At 40.2% G+C, this 27,287-nt stretch overlaps 1 pseudogene; it reads right to left on the reverse strand.

Annotated features, from left to right (window-relative positions):
- Positions 1-22,018: 22,018 nt before the first annotated feature.
- On the reverse strand, positions 22,019-22,958 carry LOC141419432 (cyclin-C pseudogene; annotated as a pseudogene).
- Positions 22,959-27,287: the final 4,329 nt, after the last annotated feature.

Consider the following 27,287-nt stretch of genomic DNA (forward strand, 5'->3'; position numbering starts at 1 on the left):
TGTGTCTCTTGCATGCCCTTCCCCTTATTCAGCACTAATGTCACCCACAAATGGCACATTCATCATCCCAAATTAGCCATTATTAAAGCCATCCATTTGCAGGGCTGCAGCTAAAATGAATTGTGTTATTATTCCAGTTATGGCAATGAATGGCTGAACATCAAAAGCCATTTTGATTTTGCAGCAAGAAGGCAATCAATTACTATGTCTTGCCAACTTGTCCAGAGCAGCATCCAGATTGCTGTTAGTGAGTATAAGCCTCTCTTTCTCTTCTCCCTCCCTCCCTCTCTCTCTTTCTCTCTCTCTCTCTCTCTCTCTCTCTCTCTCACACACACACACACACACACACACACACACACTTCCTTAGGCCATCCCTTGTGGCACTGGAGAGCCCAGGAAAGGGAGGATACGGATACGTTGCTCCTCTCAGGCTGTATCAACGCTCCCTCTCAAAACCCGAGATGTACATTCTTGACTTTGAGGCATAGGTATTGAGGCTCCTCCTGGCTCACACTTTCTCCTACTTCTGATCCCTCAGGTCTGGGCAGTGAGCCAGCCTGGATTACAGCCTTGGTTCAGTCCCCACCCCCTGCGACCTATATTACAGATTGATCTTGTCTGAGGTGGTGATGACGTTGTAAGGCCCAGCAGCTTCATTTCTGGCCCCTCCTTTTTTTTTCTTTCTTTCTCCTTTTATTTTATCATTTTTACATTTACTTACATATGTATACATTGTTTATGCCACCTCCCCCAGCCCCCACCCCCCCAAATGGCCCCTCCTTCTTAACTTACACTTTCTCTGGTGCCTTCACACTGGAGAGCTGTTATCACATGAAAGAGGCTTGAAACAGTTCATCTCTCAGAAAACATCTGCATCTTAACAGGGTCTTCTAAAAACATTAATATAAATTAATTGTACAAAGAGTTTCATTGTGATATTTACATACATAATGGTTCCTTTTTCCCAACATCCTCACCAGCATTTGTTGTTGTTTGTTTTCTTGACAATAGCCATTCTGGCTGGAGTGAAATGGAATCTCAGTGTGGTTTTGATTTGCATTTCCTGTATGACTAAGGATGCTGAACATTTCTTCATGTGTTTATTGACCATTTGCACTTCTTTTGAGAACTGTCTGTTCAATTCACTTGCCCATTTGTTAATTGGATTATTCTTTTGGTGTTCAAATTTTTGAGCTCTTTATCTCTGTCTGATGAATAGCATAGAAAGACTTTCTCCCATATGTGGTTTGCCTCTTAATTCTGGAAATTATCTCCTTTGATGTGCAGAGGCTTTTTAAAATATGATACAACCCCATTTGTCAATTCTTACTCTTATTTCCTGAGCATATTGCAGTCCTATTCAGAAAATTGTTGCCTGTGCCTATATCTGCAAGTATTTTCCCTATGCTTTCCTGTAGTAGTCACAAAGTTGCTGGTCTTACATTAAGATTTTTGATCCATTTGAAATTGATTTTTATACAGGGTGAGTTTCAGTCTTCTACATGTGGATATTCAGTTTTCCCAGCACCATTTATTGAAGAAACTGTTTTTTCTCCAACATTTGTTTTTGGTGCCTTTGTTGAAAATCAGATGCCTGTAGCTGCTTGGGCTTAGCTCTGCATCTTCTAGTCCATTGGTCTATGTGTTTTTAACAGGGTCTTTACTGCTTTACTTCAAAGCAGTGGTTTAAGGTCACTGGAGCAAGGCAGTGAAAATGTGAGGGAGAGAGAGGAGGTTAAAATTGCATGGACAGGGGCCTGGAACTTTCTATGGTGGCAATCATGATGCTGATGAGAATAATAGCAGCTATTGCTTTTTCACTGTTTATACTATGCTAGATGTATATTGAGTAGTCCAGGCCTGTCCAAATTCTACTGTGCCCCACCTCAGGCTGTTGGCAAGATTAAGTGAACTAAGGTATTACAACCTTGCGACACATATTTCCTGAGGGTTGCATGGGGTGAGGTGCTCTGAGCTGTGCTACTCCAATCCTTGTAGTCACAACTCCTCATTGACAGCTCTGTCTCCCTGTCACCCTCTTCAATTTGTAAGTCAGGCCTACAAGTGAAACAGAAGGATTATGCACAGAAGAGAAAATTCCCCAGGCCCATTCCCTCATCAACAGGTAGATGGGGACTAGGACCATGTTAATTAGCTGAAATTAAGTTATCTCAACTGAATAATGTCCCTAAGGGCTTCCAGTATAGAATTCATTCTCTGGAGCCCAGTGACTCAAATTATACAAGCCCTGACATTTACCTCAAGCCCCCAAAACCAACTGTTAGCTCTGTGGCTCTCTTTTTACCATCCCCTCCCATTTCCACACTTCCTACACATACACACACAGTAACACACACACACACACACACACAATCATGAGATCCTCCTAAAAAGAGATCCTCCTAAGATATTTTCATTGCTTATGGGTACACAGTCAAGATTGTAAATTAATTGATGCTTTTTGTTTAACCCTATTCTTGCCATTACCAGGAAGTAGATGATGGGTAGAAGGCATCCTTCCTATTTATAGGCAGGAAAAAATATGAGAGCTAAGTAATTTGTCAAGATTATATGAGAAATCAGACACTGAACTGGAATGACAAACATAGCCATATAGGTATAGGGTTTTTGTTTTTTTCTTCCCCTTTAATCTGAGTTGAGAGTACATGGGATTTTTTTTTTCTGTTGGGCCAGGAAGATCCAAAAATTATTATGATCCTCCAACTATCCAACCAAGATTCAAGTTTGTTCTTGTTCCAACCTCTTTTCTACCAATAGGAAGCAATAGCCTTCAGAATACAAAATCAGTTTTAAAATAATTTATTATTTTTCATAATTTAATAGCAATATAGGCTCATCACATACATTTAAAAACTGAAGATAGTCCAAATTGCATACAACTTGAAATTTGTCCACTCAGAACTAACTACTGTGAGCATTGTGGTGAATTTCCTTTTGGTCTTGTTTTCTGTGTGTATGTGTGCTTGCATATACATATATGTCTACATTTCATACCATATTTCCTGCTTTCTCACACACATATTCATTTCTGAAATCAGGATGCATCTTATAATGGATGTCAAAAGTGACTTATAAATAACCAGGCAGCAGAGACTACTGTGATATTGTTGCCATTGCTTACGTGTGCACAGGCTTAGCTGTACAGGTATCTGTACATCTGGTTGTCACTTCAAATGACTTATTTGGATTAGTAGGGCCACTCGTGGTTAAAATTTTAACTTAAAGTTGGCTTTTTCCCTAATCATTACTTAAAATGTCTTCTAAAAAATTACACTATGATGCATCATTCAAATGAAAAATTATTGTGTCTACAGAAGATTGCCTGTCACACGCCAGACAATACAATTAAAGGAAGTAGAAACTGCCAAATCTATTGGAATAGATCATAAAATTTTCAAAGCTAGGAAAGGTTGGTGTGACCATTCTGTGCATTGTGAGGGACTATCACTGAGGCACTGAACATCTATCTGTCACAAGCTTCTGAGTAACTTTCAAAACTAACTGATGGTTTCTAGCTAATGTAATTGAATAAAGAAAAACAAGAAAAAGAAAAGAAAAAACTATGAGTTTAAACAAGTAGGCAATGCAGATGAACCCGTGAGATGCTTATACATGCTTTGATATAATTTTGTCTCATCACTACAAGCCAGGGTTATGAAAAGTGACCACACGTCACCTCAGCATGCTACATCACTATCAATCATCAAAAGTAACTTAGAAGAATCTTTCAACTCTGAAATATGGAGAAAGTTTAGACTCCACTTTTGGTGGTGTTATCAAAAAGTGATATGTAATTGTATGGATAAATGTGTATGTTACTATCAGCAGACTAAAACTTGGGTCTATTAAATGCAGTATTTGTTTCTCCAAAAGCTGTTAATAAACCAATGTTTCACAATCCAAATCATCCCTGAATTGGACTACACTATATGTAGTTTTGTATTATGCTTTTTAACTTAATATTATAACATGAGCATATAAAATGTCACTGAATATTTGAAAGCATGCATTGATGAATTGCTACATTGAAAAATTGCTTCTCAGAAAGGTTGTACAATTGACAACCCCATCTGTAGTTAATGAGAATGCACCCCCATCAAAACATAGGATTTTATTAATTTAAAAATAGGCCTTTGCTAATTTGTTAGGCAAAAATATAGTATCTCATCTTTATTTGCAGTTTACGGATTACTACCAAGGTTAAGTTTTAAAAATATAATTTCTGACCATTTTAATTTTTTGTGTACAATTGACGGTACGTGTCCTTTGCTCATTTGTCTATTGGAGTCTCAGGTTCTACTGTTTTTGTCTCCAGTAATGTGCCAAATGCTGTAGATGGTCCACCCCTATTCCCTTGGCCCACTGATTTCACCTGCCCCTGCAGTGTCCAGCATCCCAATAGTCCCCTCCCAAGTGGCTAATCTCTCATCTTTCCCTGAGGTCTTTTCCAGGCTCAGGCAAGTGCAACACAGACACGCACGATAGTTAACACCACTGAACCTAACCTTCAATATAGATGGAAGTCCATGGATAAAAACCATAAACTCTCCATCCTCCAGTGGAATGACTCTAAGACTGTTCTACACAGTTTCTCAGAGAGTCCCTGGAAGGATTGAGTCCCATTTGCCCTCAGGGTAACCTGCTCATTAATACACTCATTAACTTTTCTCCCTTTTTTTTCTTTTATTCATGTGTGCATACAATGTTCTCCCCCTTCCCCCCCCCCGCCCCCTCTCTTCTCCCTTCTTTGTCTCACTCTCCCCATTTCCTTCTTGTGCTTTCTGAGATCACTTTCCAAACAACCGCCTGTGTCCAAATCCTTTTCTTAGGCTCTGCTTTTGGGAATAGAAAGTAAGAAAAAAGAATATTTTCTATCTACATATCTTTTTACAGCAATGTTCATTCTGTCTTAAATTAAAGTCCTTCATCTGGATGGCATATTTGAAAAGAAACACAGAAGAATGGATGCTATCCCCTCAGTAAACTTTGGAGTGGAAGACCCTGTACTAGAGGCCACTGCCACCTGAGGAACACCTTCGCTGCTTCTGAAAACCTTGCGGGAGAGTCCTAGACTCTTAGTGTAGAAACAAAATGAACATTCTGAGCTGCAGAGTTAAAGAACAGAGTCTGGACTGAGACAGTTCAAATAAGGAAAATTCAACCTAAGCAGGTTCACATGCCTGTTTGATATATAGAGATTTGTTTTTATGTTTGTATTTATATACTGATAATCTGTCTATGCCCCAGATATATGAGCACTCTGAATATATATGTATATATATGCCATTGCCAATTTATTAATTTACAATGAGAAATGCAATTGTTAAGCAGGCCAAAATGCTTGAGTAGGCAGATCAGTGCATTCTTTCCTTGTAGGCAAGTTGTGTGGGGAGCCAAATAATTTATCCAAAGATTGCTTGGTGGGCATAAAACTAGAACAAGGAGAGTTACTTGATCTTAAGAATGGTCTCTCAGTTTAGACAACTTGAAGCACTCTCATCAACTATAGGGTCAGCCTTGCCAAAGAACCCATAATGTTGAGTTCACTTAGCCAAGATTATTCTCTTGGATGGAGCTTCTCTGGTAATTGTCATTTCTTTGCATCTAGCTGGCCAACTACTTTCTTTGCCTTCCAAGCAGTGTATAATACAATTAATTTGGTTTCCACTTACAAAATTACAATTGTATTTCAGTCTTGCCTCCTTAAGATTTGTCCTAAATCACCTTGTGCAGAGTTTTGAGAGTTCTTGAAATTTCTAGCCACACACTTAGACAATTTCTTGGCTAATTTCTACAAATATCTAGCTATATCCCTTGCATGTAATTTTACTAGCTTAACTCTCTGGTGACTTTGCTTCCTTTTGGACTAGGAGTAAAGTGTATATAGGGAGCATTGTATAGCTGTCCCCTTCCTGCTGAGATGAGAGTTACTTTCAACTCAACAGGTATCTGCTTTCTTTTCCAGTTTCATCTCCCATAACACCTTGTGTTATAGCATACTGTTTAACATGCTACCCCAAGAATAACCCATGCTCTCTCTCTTTTCTATATTTCACAGTGCTAGAATGTCTTCCTTCCCCATTTCTCATTAAATTGATTCACTCTTCTTGGTCCAGATCAAACACCACTTCCTCTAAACTTTTTCCTTGAACCACCTCCATTTCTACTCCAATAGCAAAAAAGATGAACCTTTTCCCCTCAGCGTTACAATAGCATTTAATTCAAACTTCTATCATGGCACCTATCCCACTGCACTGTAATTATTTACATATCCGCTTTTCCCACTAGACTAAAATTCTCAAGGGCACAGGCTATAGTCTTATTTATTTTTGTATTCTCAGAGCTTAACATGGTACCGGGCCTTCAATAAATGCTTGAATAAATGAAGTATCCAAAGTCGTATAGCCAAACTTATCCAGGAATTGTTATTTTCAAAAACCATAATCTCAAAAATTATATGACAACAAATCATCATGAGTCATTTAGTCAAGTTGACAGTGAGCTAAGAAGTAACATGTGCCATCTACCCTTACATTTATTCAATAAATGTTTTTTGAATACCTACTATGTGCCCAACGCTGGGGACACAGCAGTGAGCAATACACATGAGACCTCTACTTTTATGGAATTTATATTCTACTGGAAGGGAGACAGACAATCAGCACATAGAAAATTAAAATAATTTTTAGATTGTGGTAACTATTGTGAAGAAAATGAAACACGGTGACATGAAGGCAAACGTCTTGGGTAAAAAGGTTTTATTAAATTTTGGATTGGGTAGTCAGGAAAAGCCTTTTAAAGAGAGTGACATTTGATCTGATATGTAAATAGTAAGAAGGAGCCAGCTGTGCAAGGATCTGTTGGAAGAATATATCAGGCAAAAGGCACACATACAAAGCAGGGGCCAGGGGGTGCAAAGTCAATGAGGTAGAAATGGGCCTATGATTACCAGAAGCAAAGTTTTGTGAATCTGAAGAATTGGTGAGTCCTGGGGGCATGAAGCCAGATGAGACCAGAAAGGTGAGCCGAGGCCAGGTCATACAGGGCTTTGCAAGCCATGGAAAGTGCTTGGATTTTCTTCAAATTGCAATAGAAAGCTACTGGAAGGTTTCAGTAGGGGAGTGGTAAGTTTTGACTTATGTTTGTAAAAAGCACCAGCCTGATGTAGGATAATCATGCATAGAAACCAAGATTCCCATAGAAACCAAGATTCCCATCGGTAACAAACTGAAAGCTATCACTGAATCCTGCTCTGGCAGCACTCAGTCTAATGATGCACTGATACACAGGGGAGGAAAAAAACAACTAAAAGCTCCAGTACATCGTCCAGACATGTTTGCAGACGGTCGGGGCAGGTCATGGAAATCATGTCCCTTTAGAAATAGACCTTTAATCTAAGGAACACAGAGCTCTTCCCAGATGGATACTTAAAAGCTAAGGAGGGAAGAGGAGTAGTCTAAAAATGGCCTAGAATAGGCTTTCAGAATTAAGGTACAACTAACTTTCAGCTCATTCTCGTGGTCTGAAACCCCATCTGTGCTGCAAACCCCATCGAAGTTAGAAAGTTAGAAAGAGAAAAGGTCTAAGCTGAAAGTTGTCCACAGAGCATCTCCTACCCCTCTTGACAAATCACTGCTGAAAAGCCTCACAGCAACCTAGTCTCATTCTCAGCTCTTCTCTGCCAGGTACAGGATTTGTAGCAATAGAGGGGCAAGTGCAATTCTACCATGACGTAGCCCGTGCGCTCTGTAAGGTTCTATACATGGAATTTCTCTTAAATAAATCTTAGAGTGATATGGGAATGGAGTTCCACTGGAACTAGGTCAGAAGTTAGTTCTTTTTTGCTTAGACTAAACCAAGAAGGTTGTTTTCTGTTGAAGCCTAAGCAAGACAGGACATCACCAAGTAAGGAGAATTTTGAGAGGGCAGAACAACGAAGGCCATTTCAATTCTGAGTCCCCCACAGAGACAGGAGTATTGGGCAAAGAAGACAGACTTAGGACTCTTAGCTTTGAAACTGTGAACATGAGGAATTAAACCCAGAGAGAGAAGGGAGAGTTAGAAGACAACAAGGAGGTCCACATGGATACTGTGAACTGCCAGGTGATACTGATAAGATAAGACCTTTGCATATAAAAAAAAAGAAAACAGAAAGGTCAAGGTATTGGGCTGCCTTAGTAGAAGATTGGGGCTATTACTATTGTTCACCTCTAAAGGACACTTGAAATTCAGAGTGCTATGTAGACAAGCAGATCAGGGCCTAATAGTGAAAGTAAGGAAAGAGTTTAAAATTACTTTCTAAATGTATTATGCAATACATTTACAGGTAATGAGCCAAGCCAAAAATCCCACTGAACAACAAACAGACACCTAAACAATGAAGGACAAGAACATAAAACAGGTCACACTAAGGGGAGGGCACTAGCAGGAAGGGGAGGGTAAATGATGAAGAAAGTAAAGAGGGTGAATATGGACAATGTATTTTCTGTACAAGTATGAATATGGAACATTAAAACCTGTTCAAGCCACCATAAGAAGGAGACTGGGGTAGAAAAGAGAATAATGGAGGAGATGAGCCAATTTGGAGCATAATACATTTATACATGGAAATGTCACAATGAAACCCCTTGTATAACTATTATAAACTAACAAAAATCTTTCTTAAAAAAAAAAAGACAAGAAGGTAAAACAGGTCCTGTCTGGGGGTTGGTACCAGTAGAAAGGGAGGGGACATAAGAAAGGGTGAATGAGGACAAATATGGTGGAAGTATCTTGTGCTAATATATGACAATAGAATAATGAAGCTTGAAGGGTGGAGTGGGTGGTAAGGGAGGGGGTGGGGGCAGGAGGGAGAAAAGACCCAAGCATTGTATGCACATATGAATAATAAAAAAAAAAATAAAAAAAAAAGAATAATGAAGCCTGTTGAAATTGTTCTAAGAGGGGACAATAAAGAAGAAAGAGGGTGGGGGTGTGTCTAAGTAAGATATGTTGTAAGTGCTTATGTAAATGTCACAATGTCCCTCCATACAAAAATTATATGCTAATAATGAAAAACTTAGTTAAAAATTATTTTCTAAAAATTTAAGCTAGTATTTGGGCCATGGACACAATTGAAATATTAGGTGGGAGAACAGCTGTTGCATCTTAAAAACCAAGAGAGTTTGGCCACATAGGTGAAATTCAAAACACAAGAACCTTAACCAGTAAACTGGCCTCTATCTGGGGGCTTTAAAGAAAGACCTGAAATTTTAGAAACAAGCACCTGGGGATTGGTTATGCTCCTCCCTGAGTGAAAAGGAGCCCCAAGAAGAAGGCAGGAAGAGAACTGAATGTGGGAGCTCCATGCTGTGAGTAAAATGGCCTACCTCGTGAGAGGAACCTAATGACAGTGTGTGGGAAGGGCTGATTAATTAGCTGAATTATATGGAAGGATATAATTATAAATCCCCCACAATTCTATTACAGAGACTCCAGTAGGGGCGGCCATTTACTTCACAGCCCTTGAGCACCTGAACCAACAGGGCACACAGTGCTCTTTTCCCTCTGTGTGAGACCATCCTCCAAAATTGACCAGAGAAGATTACAGATCAGCTATGAGCAGTGCATAGAATTGTACTAAGCCAGGTGTGGTGAGAAGCAGGGAGGGAGACAACAATGGCCTCCAGACGAGGAGCCCAGTTTTGAAACTGCTGATGGGTCAAGCCTTTTCTTCTGCCCTGGAAGGCCAGCATGAAGGGCTATTAAGAAATAGTCTGTATCAATTGTAACTTGTTCCCTTCCCCCACCACACATCTTGCAGTGCTCTTTCAGGCTAGGAAATATGACACCTGGTAAATTGGTGGGAAGACAGAATAGCAAGTGGATGATAAGCTGTCTGGTTGGATGTAGGATATTAGAGAAAGGAGTGAATGTTACAGCTCCAATAGAGGGGGCATATCACAAACGAGTCAATTTTTATTATATTGTTTGACCTGATGTGCTTGAAATACAGCCTACTATTCAACTCTATGGCACTTGAAAGATTTTGGCCTGACAGTTCCTGAGCCCTTCAATATGGGTGGCATTTCATTTAGAAAAATATATGACCATTGCCAGAGGAGATACAAAGCTGAAAGAGATCCCAGTGAGTTAGCCAAAGCTCTCTTGGCCTTTTTCTCAACCTTGGGCTGATCTGTTAAATCGAAATCATATTGCATTTTCACAGGGCCCTTTACTTTCTTCTAAAGGGTGGAGACAGGCAATGGGCTGCAGGGGTAAAACACAAACATTCAGATCATCTGAGTTCTACCAGGTGACGGAGCAAGGCTTAACCTGTCCAAGCTTCAGTTAAATCTATCTCACAAGTTTGCTTTGAAAGTCAGCTAAGAGAAAAATGAATGTGCCCTGTAAACGGAAATACCCACTAAATGTTAGGGTTTACTGTTATCATCACCATGTCAGCAATCGGTTTTAGTAAAAGGCTAGCTGGTAAATAATTTAGGCTTTGTTGCCCTCAAAAGGTCTCTGCGATTGGAAGGTGAATAGGATCAAAGTACACTGTATACACATGTGGAAATGTCATTATTTTGTATAATAGAAAAGGAGAAGAAGGGAGAAGAAAGTAATAGGGGATGGATATGATGAAAGTACCTTATATGCATGTGTGGAAATGTCATAATGAAACCTCTTACTTTGTACAATTAACATATGCCAGTAAAAATCCTTTGCCACAGTCTTATTTGTTAGTATTGCCTTTAACCATCTTTAAAAGTATTTTTTAAAACATTCGTAGATCATAGGCCTTATGAAAACAGACCACTGGCCCGATTTGGCCAGGGTAGATTGCCAACCCCTGGCCTAGGTTATTGACAGACCTTGAAGCTGTAAACTTTCCCTTCCTCAGAAATCTACTATTTTGACTGTGTGACTGTAAGAATTAGCTGCATCTTATAAATTTTTACTGAGCTAGAATTCATGTAACACAAAATCGTCTACATTATATCTGTATTAAAGTCTAGGATTCAGTGACTTTAAGCACATTCACAATATTGCCCAACTGCCAGCACTATTTAATTCCAGAATATTTTGATCAGAGAAAGAAACCCACACAACTGAATAGACACTCCCCTCTTCCCTTCCCTCAGCTCTATCTCTTAAAGGTTCCACAACCTCTTAATACCACTACACTGGGGACCAAACCTCTAACACATGAACCCTTGATGTACACACTCAAAGGATACCCAATCCATAGCAGAAATATTAAGTCTTCCAATCTGTGACCAAGGGATGTCTTTCTAGTTTACTTAGGTATTCTTCAATTTCTTTCAACAATATGTGATGTTTTTAGTTTATAAGTCTTACACTTCCTTAATTAAATTTGTTTCTAAATATGTTATTCTTTCTGGTGCATTTACAACATAATTGTTTTCTCAATTTGCTTTTTGGAATGTTCATCTAGTGCATAGCAATAGAGCTGATTTTGGATGTTAATCTTATATTCTGAAACTTTGCTAGATTCATTTATTAAGTCTAATTTTTGTTTTTCATGTATGGATTCTTTAGGGTTTTCTAAATGTAAGATCACATACCCTACAAATAGAGCTAGTTCTACCTCTTCCTTTCTAACTTGTACGTGTGATGTTAATTACAATTATTAAAAAAACAGCTTTATTGAAGTATAACTGATATGCAAAACCACACATATTTATTGTATCCTATTTGATGAGTTTAACATATGCATGCATGCATCAAACCATTGTCACAATCAAGGTAATAAACACAAGGTTCCTTTATACTCTTTTCTGTGGTAAGAGGGTATAACAGACCTACCATGTTAAAATTCTTAAGTGAACAATACAATATAGTAACCTTTCATTGCTGATGCTATTTATTTAAGTCTTCTTTCTTTTTCATTCTAGTTAAAGTTTTATCAATTTTGCTTCTTTTCAGATGAGATCAGGCATGTTCAGAATGGTATGGCAACAGACTTTGCTTCTTTTCAGAAGGCCAATTCTATTTTGTTGATTTTTTCTACTTTTTCTGTTTCATTTTATTTCTGCTCTAATATTTATTATTTCCTTCCTTCTGATAATGTTGGGTTTAATTTGTTCTTATTATTTTAGTTCCTTAAGGTGTAAAGTTAGGTTGTTTATTTGTCATCATTCTTCTTTTTAAATGTAGGCATTTATTGCCATGAACTACCCTCTTAGTACTGCTTTTGCTGTGCTGTGGTTTGAATACAGTTTGAGTGTCCTCCGAGGTTCCCAGGATGATGAATGGTATTGGGAGGTGCTGTGGAACCCTTAAGAGGCAAGGTCTAGTGGGAGGTCCTTGAAGTCATTGGGTGGGCCTTGCCCTCTAAGGGGAATAGGATATTTCTTATGTAAGCCTTCCTTCCTTCCTTCCTTCTTTCCTTTCTTCCTTCCTTCCTTCCCTCTACTGGGGTTGAACTCAGGGCCTCATGCTTGCTAGGCAGGTGCTCTACCACTTAAGCCACTTGGCCAGCCCTTTATTGCATTGATTCTTTTTGATATCGGGTCTTACTTCATGCCCCAGCAGGTCTAGACCACAATCCTCCTATTTGTGTTTCCTCGTGTCATTGTGATGATAAACATATGCTACCATGCCAAACCGTTGATTGAGATGCGGTCTCGTGAACTTTCTGTCCAGACTGGCCTTGAATAGTCTCCACCTCTAAAATAGCTAGGATTACAGACTTGAGCCTTTGCACCTGGCCAAACCTCTTTTCTTTTCTTTTTTTTTTTTATTATTCATATGTGCATACAAGGCTTGGGTCATTTCTCCCCCCTGCCCCCAACCCCTCCCTTACCACCCACTCCTCCCCCTCCCTCTCTCCCCCACCCCCTAAATACCCAGCAGAAACTATTTTGCCCTTATTTCTAATTTTGTTGTAGAGAGAGTATAAGCAATAATAGGAAGGAACAAGGGTTTTTGCTGGTTGAGATAAGGATAGCTATACAGGGCATTGACTCACATTGATTTCCTGTGCGTGTGTGTTACCTTCTAGGTTAATTCTTTTTGATCTAACCTTTTCTCTAGTTCCTGGTCCCCTTTTCCTATTGGCCTCAGTTGCTTTTAAGGTATCTGCTTTAGTTTCTCTGCACTAAGGGCAACAAATGCTAGCTACTTTTTTACAAACCTCTTTTCTTTATGAAGTTATGTTCCTCAGGTATTTCACTATAGTGATGAAAAGCTGATATACATGAGGCGTCCAATAAGTTCTGGAAAGTTTGTTTTCATTTTTATTTATCTCAAGACACTCTCTGATTTTTTCTTTGACCAATTTTTGGTGTGTTTGTTTGAGACAGGGTCTCACTATATAACTCAGGCTGGTCTTAAACTTGCTATGTAGCCCAGGCTGGCCTTGAGTTCACAATCGTCCTGTCTCAGACTCCCGAGTACTAGGACTACAGGCATTTGTCACCATACATGGCTCCAATTGGTTAAAAATATGTTGTTTTATTAGCACATATTTATGAATTTTCACTCTGTTATTCATTTCTAGTCCTATTTGTCTGTGGTCAGAAAAGATACTTGGTATGATTTCATTCATCTGCTCTTCACTGAGTCTCACCTGACTTCCTTCTAGTTAGGGCTCTCAGAGAGAGAGTGGTTATTTTGGCTATGGCCACTTGCAACAGAGAGACCTCAAGACCTAATTAGAAAGAAATCATAAAAAATAATCCCAACAATTGTGTTCCTTCTTGCAATATTGCAGAGCAAGGCCAGCTATAGTAAGCCACGAGCTCTTTTCTTTGTTCCTTCCTGCACCTATGCTATTTCACTTAACTCTTTGGATAAAGCAGGACAGAAACAGATCCCACAGGCCTCACCCTGAAATATGGTCATTGAATGCTACTCCACCCTCTTTCCTCTCAAGCGAGAAATGACGGGGCTGTGATGTCTCTTGGAGCTGGGCCGTTCACAGGGGCTCATGCAGGAAAAGTGAAATTGCTCTCATTGCTCATTTCAGCATGGCTGTTCATTGTTTTGTGTTTGCCTGGAGCATCACAACTTCTTCTTCTTCTTCTTTTTTTTTTTTGGTTTCTTGGATTTTTTGAGACAGGGTCTTGCTATGTCACCCAGGGTGACCTCATCCTTCTGTCTCAACCTCCTGAGTGATGGGGTTTTAAGCTTGAACCACAACACCCAGGTTTGGGTACCAGAACTTCTTAACTAAATTCTGGACATTTTGTAAACATATCTTGTTCTGTATATCATAGTTAAATCAACGTTTTGGTGGGGAAGGTGGGGGCTGGCACTTTCTATTTTTCCATTCTGCCGAAGTCACTTCACTCTTTTATCCTTTCTTTATCTTTTTGAATGTATTTATGATATTCAATTTAAAGTCCAATGTTTGGGCACCCACAGGAACAGTTTCTATTGATTTCTTCTTCCCCTGTGTATGGGCCTTACTAACTTGTTTCTTTGTGTTCCTGGCAATTTTTTTTTGTTCAAAACTGAACATTTAAAATATGATCTGGTAAGTCCAGGAAGCATACTGTTCTTCATTCTCATGTTTGTTGTTGTTTATTTGTATGTTTGTCTAGTGACTTTTCTGAACTGATTTTGTGAAGTCTATATTCTTTGTTGTGTACAGCAGCTAAAGTCTCAGTTACATTAGCTTAATGGTCAGTAAAAACATCACTAAGCTCTCCTTCCAAGAGTCAGACAAGTTTTTCTTTATTAAACATTGCCTTGTTTGCTACCATAAACCTTTGACTAGTTTCTAGAACTCCAATAGTTAGTTATGATATTTTCCCATTTATTCACTGCTCTTTTCATGTTTAGTAATTGTACAAAGGGTTTACCCCGTGGTGTTCTGCACCTGCACATATTGTACATTGATTAGACTCACCCCCTCTGTCGCTCTCTTTTCTCCATCCTCCCCTAGTTTTCAACAGCTTTTGGTGAGTTGCCGTGTGCCACCTTCATACACAGACACAATGCATGTTGGCATTGTTACCCATCACTCTCTTTCTCTCCCCCACCTTGTCCCCCTCAGACAGTCCCTTGTTTATAGTCATGCTTATATATATACAGAGAGATACATATATACATACATACATACATTATATATTAGGCCTGGATTCCACATATGACAGAGAACATGCAAATCTTTGTCCTTCCGAACCTGGCTTCCATTGCTTTACATGGTGATCTCCAGTTCTAACCATTTTCCTGCAAATGCCATCATTTCATTCTTCTTTATGGCCAAATACTACTCCATTGTGTACATATATTACATTTTCTTTATCTATTCATTAGTTAAAGGATATCTAGGCTTATTTCAAAGCTTGGCTATTGTGAATAGTGCTGCAATAAACCTGGGTGTGAAAGTGTTTCTATTGCATCTATTCTATTGTATCTTATGTTCCTTTGGATATATACACACGTGTTATCGCCAAGTAAATGGTGGCTCTGTTTTTAGTTTTTGAAGGCGTCTCCATACTGATTTCCATAGTTGCTGCTCTAATTTACATTCCCACCAACATTTTTTTTGGTGGTACTGGGGTTTGAACTCAAGGCTGTGTGCTTGCTACCACTAGAGCCACATCGCCAGCCCTATTTACTGCTTTGAGGATGGGCCCTTGGACAAGTTCCTCACTTTGGCATTTTCATTTGGCAGATTCATTATCTGGATCTTTAATATTGAAGGAGTATTATAAATCTTCAAGTGTATAGAACTTTTCATGTTTGATAAGTCATTGAAACAATGTTATGTAAAAACCTGGGCCCAGATTCCAGTGCCTTTATCTAACTTGTTCAATTTACTTTCTCTCTCTAGCCTCCTAATATATAGGAAGAATAAACTTATCCCACCAAGTTGTTCTGAAAATTAAGCACTCCAGAGTCTAGCCCTGGGTATCATATTAAGCCATGATGGATCATTACTGTCTCAGCTCAAGTTGGTTTCTTTTTTCTTTTTTTTTTTTTTTTTTTTTTTACTATCCTCAAAAGGGATTTTTTTTTTCATTTTTCTTTTATTATTCATATGTGCATACAAGGCTTGGTTCATTTCTCCCCCCTGCCCCCACCCCCTCCCTTACCACCCACTCCACCCCCTCCCGCTCCCCCCCCTCAATACCCAGCAGAAACTATTTTGCCCTTATCTCTAATTTTGTTGTAGAGAGAGTATAAGCAATAATAGGAAGGAACAAGGGGTTTTGCTGGTTGAGATAAGGATAGCTATACAGGGCATTGACTCACATTGATTTCCTGTGTGTGGGTGTTACCTTCTAGGTTAATTCTTTTTGATCTAACCTTTTCTCTAGTTCCTGGTCCCCTTTTCCTATTGGCCTCAGTTGCTTTAAGGTATCTGCTTTAGTTTCTCTGCGTTAAGGGCAACAAATGCTAGCTAGTTTTTTAGGTGTCTTACCTAAAAGTAGTATTGATGTTTGAACTCAGGGTCTCACATTTGCTAGGCAGGTGCTCTACTACTTGAGCCACTCCACCAGCCCTTTTTTGGTTGGATATTTTTGAGACAGGATCTCATGAACTATTTGCCAAGGCTGGCTTTGAACCATGATCCTCCTGATTTCTGCCTCCTGAGTAGCTAAGATTACAGGTGTGAGCCACTGGCACTGAGCATCAAGTTGATTTCTAAGGAGATGGCTGACCTTGAGAAAAATGTGACATAGGACAGGTAAATTGGATTAAGCAGAACACAATGACTTAGGTGCTAATTCTCACTCCTAGACACCCTAAGCAGTAGTGGTACAAAAGCTAGGGACAGAGGTAGGATGGCAGGCAGGAAAAACAACTTCTTACTTTATAATTTCGTCCTAGCTCCATCACCTGTGGCCACCACTCATGACTTAACTTCACAGAAACTTCTTGAAGAGCCCACATTTAATTTCCTGCTTTGGCTTCAAAACTTTCTGACTTGAAGCCGTGCACAAGTGGCACATGCCTATAAACCTACCTACTTGGGAGGCTGAAAGCAGGAAGATCATGGTTCCAGGCCAGCCCGGGCAAAAAGTTTGTGAAACCCCATCTCAATGGGAAAAACTCAGGCATGGTGGCATGAGCCTGTCATTCCAGCTATGATAGGAAGAGAAAATAGGAAGATTGCAGTCCAGGTTGACCTGGGCAAAAAGTGAGACCCTATCTGCAAGAGGTAGAGTGCCGGGCTCACAAGTGCAAAGCCCTGAGTTCAAATCCCAGTACCGCCAAAAAAAAAATAACTTGTCCAATCAACAAAGATTTCTCTATCATTAACCTAACTTTTTTGTTTATATCACTAATTTGGGATTAAATCATAAATTGATCTCGTACCATTGTGGCATTAACTTTTCATGCACACCTACTCTACTAATCCTCAGTGACCACTGCCTGATTATCCTGTGTTGACATATTATTTCATGGTACTTATTATAACACTCAACACGGTGGTATACATAGTAGGTACCCATAAAATATTTTTGAAATATTTTAGCAGGTTAAAAACCTCTATCCCCCAAATACATGGAATTCTTCCAGAATGTCCATGTGAAAGCTAATCATTTCAGTGATAAGAAGTTCTCTGTGCTCTGCTACAGGCTTTGATATGTGTCAGCAGGAATCAAGGGCCCTACATAATACTTAAAATGGAGGAAAATTCTTAACCCAAATCAGAGAAATTCAAGGACAACCCTTCTAGCTTTGAATTCTACTAGTCTCCATTAACCCATTGCTACTTCTTACTGTATGAAAAGCTTTACAAGCTCTTTTAGCCCAAAGAACACTGGATTCAAAGTCAAATTGCCTGTCATGTGAAGTGTTCATTCTCCATCTCAGACCTCTCAAATGCAGTGGAGACTTTGCCCTTGCCTATTTCTCCACAGGCTGTCAAGTTCATAATCTCCAGTACCGGCCAGCCCATCCCTCCAGCATCCAGACAGTCAGAAAGTGGGCATTAATGACAGGGATACCTCCTCAGCATGTTGGTCTCCTCACTTCCCTCTGATTACATAGGGCAACTCAGCCATTCTACAGGGCTTCTTCCTGCCAGCATATTATTGGTCCTTAGTTATGAAAGCTTTTGCCTGGAAAGCTGTGTCAGAGGTTAATGGGACTACTTTTTTCTCTCTTCAGATTCACTTTACTGGAAACAAACTCTCCAGAATGCTGCTTAGAGAGTTATTTATCGTTATAATTTGAAAAGGCCATGTTCATGCTGGAGGCTCTGGGTGAATTTTACTATTGTTATTTTTCCTCTGTCACCTCCCACCAGTCTCATCAGCTAAAAAGATCCAAAACAGACCGTGGAAAAGAGTGGGTCAATAGAATGCAGGCTTGGCTTTCTAAAGGGCAGGGTGTTTTTTTTTCCCCAAAGTGGTTTATCACCCGGTTCTGGATGACAAGGACACGGATGGCTCTCTAGGGCTTTTCTATCATGAATTTGAATGAGCCCGGCTCGAGGTGAATCAATAATGATCTTTGCTTCGTACTTTTCATCCACCCTAATATGCTACATCCTGGTGGAAACACTCGGTGAGGGGCAGTTTGTTTGTGTTGGAAGAGCAGTCACATTTTCTCTATGGACCCTTCAGTCTTCAACTCAAGATCACAGTTTTGTGCTTTTGCTGAGGCTTGAGTTTTGTGGGGAAGGTGGGTGGTTCACCCTAGTATTTCAGAAACCAGATTACACTTTTCTCTAGATGCCCCTCATTCATTTGGAAGGGCAAGAGTAAAAGAATTTAAACTCTGGCCAAGTGCCGTTGGCTCACGCCTATAATCCTAGCTACTCTGGAGGCAGAGATCAGGAGGATCACAGTTCAAAACCAGCAAGGGGAAATAGTTTAGAAACCCTATCTTGAAAAAACCCACCACAAAAAGTGCTGGCGGAGTGGCTCAAGCAGTAAGAGTGCCTGCCCAGCAAGTGTGAGGCCCTGAGTTCAAACCCCAGTACTGCACCCTCCCCAAAAAAAGGATTTAAGCTCTGACCTAGACATGAGAAAGCCATAGGGATGGGTGGAAAGCAAGGTCTGGGTCGGTCCCAAAGCCAGGTTCAAAGGCTAACTTGGAGGGTTTAATATTCCTCTCCTGCTCTCCTCCTTGCTCTGCAATCCTAATGCCCTCTCTAGAGGAACCCCTTATTAGCTTGGCATATATCCTTCGAGGCTTTCCCTATGCTTATGCAAACACACACACGTATGTGTGTGTGCATATATGATACATGTGTATACTGAAAATACATATGTTTTTGATATAAATACTATCACACTATACATTTCATTCTGCAACTTGTTTTTTTCTTTTTATTCCTTTTAAAACAATTGCTCTCAAATGTTAGTATGTATCAGAAACACCTGGGCAACTTGTTAAATCACAGATTTCTTTTTTCCACCTTTAGAGTTTCTTATTCAGCAGGTCTAAGGTGGCACTTCAGAACTGGTTTTTCTCCAATGTTCTTAGTGATACGGACACGGACAATATGGCCTCACTCACGTCAAGCTGTGACAACGTCATGACGTGCTGCCACTCGAAGCGAGAGCTTCAGGACCCACCCATCCAAACGGGGAATACCTATACACACCCAGGAGTGCAACTAATCCTTTAACCCGCAGGACAGACTACACCCAAGGACACACGCCCGGTTGACACTATAAATGCTGACCAGCTAGACTCGACCAGCAGAGGTACTTCTCCACATGGTTTTCGCACTCAAGGAATGTCTGCCACCACCAAGGGACCATTCCTGCACGCCTCTCCTTGCCAGCCTTCTCCCCACTCTGGCAGGCGACCTCCCTCGGTCGCTCTTGATCTCCCGTGTCACAGCACCGGTCTTCCACGACCAGTACCTTCTAGCTCTGGCCTCCCGCCACAGGTCCCGTTACCGTGGTCGCCTTCCCCCTCGCCCCCAGTGACAACCGCACTGTGGACCCGAGAGCCGCCAGTGAGCCCGCTTCCTCAGAACCGGTTCCAGGTTGGTGGCGCCAGGGACCCCTTTCCTCCCTTTGGTGGGCCCTGACGCGTGTAACAATTCCCTCAATAAATGTGTAACTGAACTTGCGGCTCTGGGTCCTCCTTCACCGGTGGCCGGCCACCTGTGGCTGAACAGAACGCTGTGATCTAGTGCATGCTCGTAGGCCGGTTTACTACACTTAGGTGAACTGACGCTGCTGGTCTAGGAACCACTACCTTAAACAATATGCCTAGAGATCTTTCCACAAATACATTTCATTCTTAAAACTGCTACATAACATTCCATAGTAGCACATTGTACATACTCCTTCCATAGTGTTCGTCCTGTGACATCAGATTTAGCAATCCTCTCTGCCACCACTGCCTCCTAATGTAGATTGAGCTCTATGGGAAAAGTCTGGGCCTTTTGCCCTTATGTCACTCATGCTGCTTGTAATATACACTCAATAAATTAACGAGTGAAAGAATGAATGCAAAACTGATTTGAGGGGCTGTTTGAAGTTGAATGGGTACTTGGGTTTGGGTTTGGGAGAAGTCTGGTAAACTTTCTAGATATCTGGGACTCCCATTGGACTGGGACAAGACACTAACATTACATCCGTGGTGAGTATGTGTTTGTGTGGTTACTTGAAGAAAAATCTTTTAAGGTGATTCCTGTATCTCTCATCATTTCCTCACCCCTGCACCCCGCACTGTGGCTTTAGAAAAAAAGCAGTGATTATATGAGGGCAAAAGAAAGAGACACCCTATTTGCTCATGAAGCAGGGGGGGAAAAGAGTCTTTTTCCTCTAGCTTCAGTAGAAAATTTCTGGAAAGAACTAGGTAAAATAAATAGGTGAAATAAATTTCATGATATGTTAAATTTGGCTGGGCATGGTGGCTCACTCCTATAATTCCAGCTGGTCTGCTTCCTGGTTAGAGGCTATTTGTGGCAAAAAGTAGCAAGACCACATCTCAATTGATAAGCTGGGCATGGGGTTACATGTCTATAATCTGAGCTTCACAGGAGGTGTATGTAGGAGTAGCACAGTCCAAGGCTGGACCTGAGCGAAAACTTGAGACCCTACCTAAAAAAATAACTAAAGGAAAAATATATGTTTATATATCAAATGTAATAAAATATATTAATGTTAATGTACTGAATTTAATAACATATTTTATTTAACCCAATATGCATAAAATATATCATATAAACAGTATAAATTTTGGGGAGGCAGTATTGGGGTTTGAACTCAGGGCCTTGTGCTTTCTAGGCAAGCACTCTTACCATTTGAGCCACACCTCCGGTCTCTCAGTATAAATTTCTTAGTGAGATATTTCTACCTTGATATGTATTTTACATTTCCAACACATTTCAATTCTAACAGTTACATTTCAGGTATTGTTAAAGAAAAACAAGTCCTAATCATCCTGGCGACACCTGTGGCTGGAGGAGGTGGGAGTCACCTGATTGCTAGCCTCCCTAGGGCCACATGAGCAGAGCGTAAAGGTGTGTCTGCAGTGAACCCGAAGGAGGGAAGTAGACAACACTGTGTGGAAAACAAAAACCATGGTCGATATGCCCACTACTGCTGGATCTCCCATGCGTGACTACACCTGAGAATATAACACATAATGCCAGGAACCCTTTCTTCTGAGTAACTTTTGCTTCTTTTAATTAAAGTCAAGGAAATATTTTATTAGTGAAAATTAATTGTTTCACTGGGTCCCAGTGGCTCACTCCTGTAATCCTAGCTACTTGGGAAGCTGAGATCAGGAAGTTCGTGGTACGAGGCCAGCCAGGGCAAATAGTTCTTGAGAGCCCCCCATCTCCAAAATAATCAGAGCAAAAATGGACTGGAGGTAGGGCTCGAATGGTCGAGCACCTGCATTGCAAGCACAAAGGCCTGAGTTCAACCCTCAGGCCCACCAAAAAAGTTAAAGTCAGGGAAGTGCATTTTAAGGCTTTTATGTAATTGCCTCTGTCTGGCATCCTTTGTCTCCTCCCCTCTAGAGAACCAGAGTAGTAAAATGGATAGGCAAAGTTTGCATTTAGCTTAGACCCAAGACTGAACGAGGGCTCTGCCATTTTTTTTTTTTTTTTTTGGTTTTTAAATTTTTATTGTTTGCAACTTTGTGCCTTCACATATAACAAGCAGTCTGGAAGTTAGTGTCCATATACACTCAAAAAATTTAAATTAGGATATGGGATTTTATTATTATTACAGGTATCACTCAACATAGAGATTACAGCTTTTTCTGAACAAATGACCTACAAAATTAAATCTTACATATAAAATTCTATTTCTACTATTTAGGAATATCAAAAGTGTTCTTCTAAAACAACAACAACAAAAAATACCTCTTGTCCAATGGTATAACAAAATTCTATGTAAGTACAACAAACTTTTGTAAGTCAGAAAAAAAAAATACAGTAATTTTCTGGAAAACACTAAATACTTAAACTAAAAATAACTAAAGCTGAAAATACCAGTAACTGTGGCAATAGGATTATTGCCTTATCTTGTCCACCATCATCTTGTAGCTTCAGGCCCTGCCACTAGTGGAGAATCACTCAGGGAATTTCTGTTTGGAGGTGGTTTTGGTTTTGGCATCTTACTAAGAATAGTTGCCATCTCTTTTCTCTCATCAAAATTCTTCCACTGCTCATATAGTTTTAAAATAACCCTGATAATTTCCAAAATTTTCTCCATATCCACAGAAAGCTCAGCAAACCACTGTCTGGCATCTTTCTGCTGTACAACACAGGCTACGTGTAGGCAAGCTAAAGCTATCATGAAAGGAGGATACAGTAGGCAAAGATCCGTTCGGTAGGTATCATTCACTATCCTCCATGCAAGGGGAAGCAACATGTCTTCTTGGCCCATGTCCTGCACATACTGGAGCAAAGGTCTATAAGGATGATACACTATCAAGCAACAATCCATTAGTTCTAAGAGATAAAATTCACATTCTAGTATATGATTCATCCTATAAGGAAATTCCTTTGGAAAGGCATATGAAAATCTAGTTTTTATCTGTCCCATGTCTTCTCTTAGCTGTTCTTTAGCATAATCTCTCTTTGCCCCCAGACTTGCACTGTCCCATGTTTTCTCTTTAGCTTTCTTAAAGCCTTGGTGCTCAGACTTGCACTGTCCCATGTTCTCTTTAGCTTTTCTAAAGCCTATGTATAAAGTTCTCGGTTCAGACTTGCACTGTCCCATGTTCTCTTTAGCTTTCTTAAAGTCTCTGCCCTCGGGCTTGCTAGCAATTTCCCTTTAGCAATTCTCCTTCAGCAATTCTCTTCCCTTCCAAAAGCCTTCCACACCAAAAAGCCCAAAAGCAAAAAGCAAAAGCCCAAAGCCCATTTATTTACTTTATATATGACACTGGTAAATACTTAAGGTCTTGAATCTCACTTTTCTCATTTACAATATGGGTAGAATGATACCGACCTCACAAAGTCGTTAAGAAAATTGTATGAGCTAGTATATTGGTCGAGTAGGTGCTAGATTAATTCTTCATCCCCTTCTTTTTAATGGTAGACAACTTGTTTGGAAAGAAATGCATAGCAGTGCTCCAGTAAATGTTATCAACTAATTCCTTGGATAAAAAAGTACCCTGAAGTTGGGCACCGGTGGCTCATGCCTGTAATCCTAGGTATTCAAGGGGCACAGATTGGGAGGATCATGGCTCAAGGTCACCCTAGGCAAAAAGCAGACCTTCGTCTCAACAAATAAAAACAAGCGTGGGTGTTGTACACCTGTCATCCCAGCTCCGCCTGAGGATCATGGTCCAGACCAGCCTGGGCAAAAAACTCAAGTCCGTATCTAAAACAATAACTAAAGCAGAAAGAGCTGGGGGTGTGGCTTAGGTGGTAGAGCACCTGCCTAGAAATTGTGAGGCCCTGAATTCAAACCTCAATACCACAAAAAAATAATAATAAAGTGCCATAGTGTGTGCAGTGCTTTCCAATTTCTTTGATGTACATTCTCTCACTACGGCAGACTTGGGACTCACTCCATCCTTACAATCCAGCTTTCTCCTCAGCATTTGCACCACACTGCTGTCCCCTTCAAAGGGCAATGTAGAACAAAATGTTAAAGTTATTATTTGCAAATATTATCCCAGGTAGTCTCTCCCTATATTGTTTCTTTGTCTGGCTTCCTCAAATAAAACATCCTTAGCTATCTTAGCTTTTCTGGAGGCACAGGACGAGATAAGAAATTGCTCTGTGGTTTTAGGGCAACTGAATGCAGGTCTTTTATTGCAAAAGTTCGAAATGGGTTTCCAGGCAAATCCAGTTTGAAGGAGCTTAAATTGAAACAATAAGAGATCTTATCTCCAAGAAATTTCCAGTTTCTCCTCTCTAGTTTGCTTCTGTTAAAAATAAAATACTGGTTTCATTACACACCTATCAAAATGACTAACTTAGAAAGACACACTGCCAAATGTTAGTGAGGATGTAGAGAAACTGGATCACTCATTCATTGCTGGTGGGTATGTGAAATGGTACAGGCACCCTGGAAAATAGTTTGGCAGTTTCATTTAAAAAAAAAAAAAAGAAAAGAAACATGCAACTGCCATTCCTGGGCTTTTATCCCAGAGAAATGAAATTTTATATTCACACAGAAACCTGTATGGAAGTGTTCATAGCAGGTTTTAAAAATCATAATAGTTGTGTTATGGACCATATGTTTGTATACCCGCCCCAGATTCATACACTGAAACCCTAACACAACACCCCATGTGATGATTTTAGGAGGCGTGGGAACTTAGGGAGGCAAATAGGTCATGAGCATGCAAGCCCTCACACATGAGATGAATGCCTTATAAAAGGGATACCACAGAACTTTCTGGATGTCTTTCTCCCCTGTGAAGATCCAAGAATTGGGCAGTTTGCAATCTGGAAGATGGCCCTCACCACAGCCTGATCTCACATTTCTAGCCTCCAGAACAGTGAGGAATAAATTTCTGTTGTTTATAAGACACTGTCTTCATCTGTTTTGTGCTGGTATAATGGAATCCCTTAGGCTGGGTAATTTGTAAAGAAAAAAGGCTTATTTCTTATGGTTCTGAAGGCTGGGAAGTCCAAGACTGAGGTGCTCACATCTGGCAAGGGTCTATGTGCTATGTCAACTCATAGCAGAAGGGTAAGAGAGCACGAGAAAGCTAGAGATCAAACTCACAGCCTTCCCCCTTTTAGAATTAGTATTAATTATTCATGAGGGTGGGGCCTAGTGTGAGGTGTTTAGGTCCTAACACTGCTGCCTTGAGGATTAAGTTTCCAATTCACACCTTTGGGGTACACATCCAAACCATAGCAGCCACCTAACTTATAGTACTTTGTTACAGCGGCTCAAGTTGACTAAGACAAGCCAGAAAATAGAAGCTCAAGTATCCTCAACACATGAATTATTAAACAAATTGTTGTACATCTATACGTGGAATATTACACAGTAAGAAAAAGAAACAAACTATTGATTGATACACACAGCAATTTGGACCAGTCTTCAGGGAAATTATGCTAAGTGAAAAAAAGCCAAAAGCAAAAGCTTACACACTGTAGGATTCCATTTGGAGAATATTCTTTTATTGACATGTAGAGATGGAGACCAGACTCATAAGTGCCAGGGGTCAAAGACAGGAAATGGTGGCACGTGGAAATGTGGTATGTCTGTGAAAGGCCACAAGAGGGATCCTTGGAGTGTGGCAACTGTTCAATACCTTCACCACAGTGGTGAATACATGAACCTACCTAGGTAAGAAAATTGTACAGCAGGTGACACACAAATGCATGTAATGATGGGAAATCTTAAGTAAGGTCAATGTCTGATGCAAATTATATCAATGTCAATGTCCCTGTTGTGGTATTATAGTTTTGCAAGATGTCATCATTTGGAGAAATTAGACAAAGTGTACAAGTGATCACCCTGTATTATTCTTTATACCTGTATGTGAGTCTATAATTTTTTGGTTTTCTTATTTGTATATATTAATTCTAGAAAGTGAGGGGTTTCATTGTAATATTTCCATACATGCATATACTTTGATCAAATTCACCCCCTCTATTACTCTTTCTTATCCCCTTTTTTCCCAATCTCCCTTTTTAGAAAATTTCTTGCAAATTTTGGATGGGTTTCCTATGTGGATTTTTTTTCTGCCTTCTTAGATCTAGAATGACTTTAATGATGTCTCATGTGGGTCACCATAGACACGGGATAAACGTCAAGGGGCTGGTAAGCTAATCCTTTTTCTCCGCAGTTCCACCATGCCCTCACATCCTAGAGCTCAGCTGACATTTCCTACACTAGTTAACACTATGGTTGCTTTACTCAGATAATTCTGGATAGAATAGTGGAATAATTCTTCCCCAGCAAATTAAGGGAGAATATTTTAAAGCCCAATGGGCAGAGCAAGAAATGCCAAGAACGCCACCAGCCTTTCCATGTGAGCCATAATCTGGGGTAAGGTGGTTCTCAAAGTGTGCTTTCCGGACCAGTAGCATCAGCATGACTTAGAAATTTGTTAGAGATATAAAATCTTGGCCCCATTTGAGACCCTCTGAATCAGAAGCTCTGGAGGTAGGGCCCAGGAATCTGCGTGACTCTGAAGAGCAGAACTGAGAACCATTGGCGTAGCTTCCTGCTTTTCCATTACTAGCTACACCATCTTAGTAAAACTACTTACACTCTCCTGCCTCAGTTTCCCTGTCTGTAAAGTTGGAACAATAGTATTCTTTCCTCAAAAATCTCATTTTTCCTCCCCTTGGCTACAATGATCCTACAATTTCCTTTTGGTTCATCTTATATCTCAGTGTCTTTTGCTGGGTCCTTGTCTTCTGCTGGACTTCTAAATGTTGGAGGCTCCAGAGCTTAGTCTAGAAACCTCCTCCTTATTTCCATCTCTAGATAACATCATGCAATCCCAAGGCTTTAAATTCTATCTCTGGGCTATTGATACCAAAATCAGTATCTCTAGCTTGAGACATGTATATCTGACTATTTGACACCTCAATTTGGAATTTTACTAGGCATCTGAACTTTTACCTATCTAAAACTGCATTCTTGGTACCTGGCCATCCTTTCTGTAAATCCCTTCTCCTTGAGTCTTCTAAAGTTTTGTAAATAATGCTGCCACTAACCTCAGTTAAAAACTTGGGAATTCCCTTGAGCCTTCTCTTTCCTCTTATATCATACATCTGAATCATTATTCAAATCTGGTATCCCTAACTCCAAACTACACACAGACCTGGCCTTGACTCAGCTCTCCACCACCTAACTCCAAGCCACTGACCCAGGCGTGCTTGGCCTCCGTGATTGGAACTCTGCCTCCTTCTCCAACCTCATCGCCTATGGTTCTCCCCTGACATTCCT

Source organism: Castor canadensis, chromosome X (assembly GCF_047511655.1).
Source record: "Castor canadensis chromosome X, mCasCan1.hap1v2, whole genome shotgun sequence".
Lineage (NCBI taxonomy): Eukaryota > Metazoa > Chordata > Mammalia > Rodentia > Castoridae > Castor > Castor canadensis.